The 511-nt window shown below is 44.2% G+C and overlaps 1 non-coding gene across 1 annotated transcript; it reads left to right on the top strand.

The window, feature by feature from the left end:
• The first annotated feature begins 204 nt into the window (after positions 1-204).
• Positions 205-278, top strand: TRNAT-AGU. The gene has a single exon. It is a non-coding gene; the product is annotated as a tRNA-Thr (tRNA).
• Positions 279-511: the final 233 nt, after the last annotated feature.

The raw sequence follows: 511 nt of genomic DNA on the forward strand, positions 1-511 counted from the left end.
CTAAAATGTGCTTTTTAAGAGATGCAAAAAATGACTCAGGGATTGAAGTGGTTAAGCTGTCTTCTATCAGATGCTGAAGTGTTGGGTGGAGCTGAAATCCAACAGAGTGACAAATATACAGTGACTGTACAGACATCACTGGTAGAGTGTAAACATCAGCAGTATGTACATGATTAGAGCGCAGGCCGCCTTCAATACACATGTGGTGCTGTGGCTTAGTTGGTTAAAGCGCCTGTCTAGTAAACAGGAGATCCTGAGTTCGAATCTCAGCAGTGCCTAGCTCTTTTGTCTTCATCAGAAAAAGCCTACCCTAAAAGAGAACAAAAGAATCCATGCTGGAAATTTCCAACCATTGCCCCCCTCCCCCCTTCCTCGGAATGCTGGACCCAATCCAGACCCAGTATTTGGAGTTGGAGGCCAGAGACAGTCTGATGGGTGTTGGAGGAACACATATGCGGCACATCTATATGACACTATTAACTATGAGATTATACAAGTTGCACAGATTTAG

The sequence above is a fragment of the Rana temporaria genome, chromosome 3 (assembly GCF_905171775.1).
Source record: "Rana temporaria chromosome 3, aRanTem1.1, whole genome shotgun sequence".
NCBI classification, from domain to species: Eukaryota; Metazoa; Chordata; class Amphibia; order Anura; family Ranidae; genus Rana; species Rana temporaria.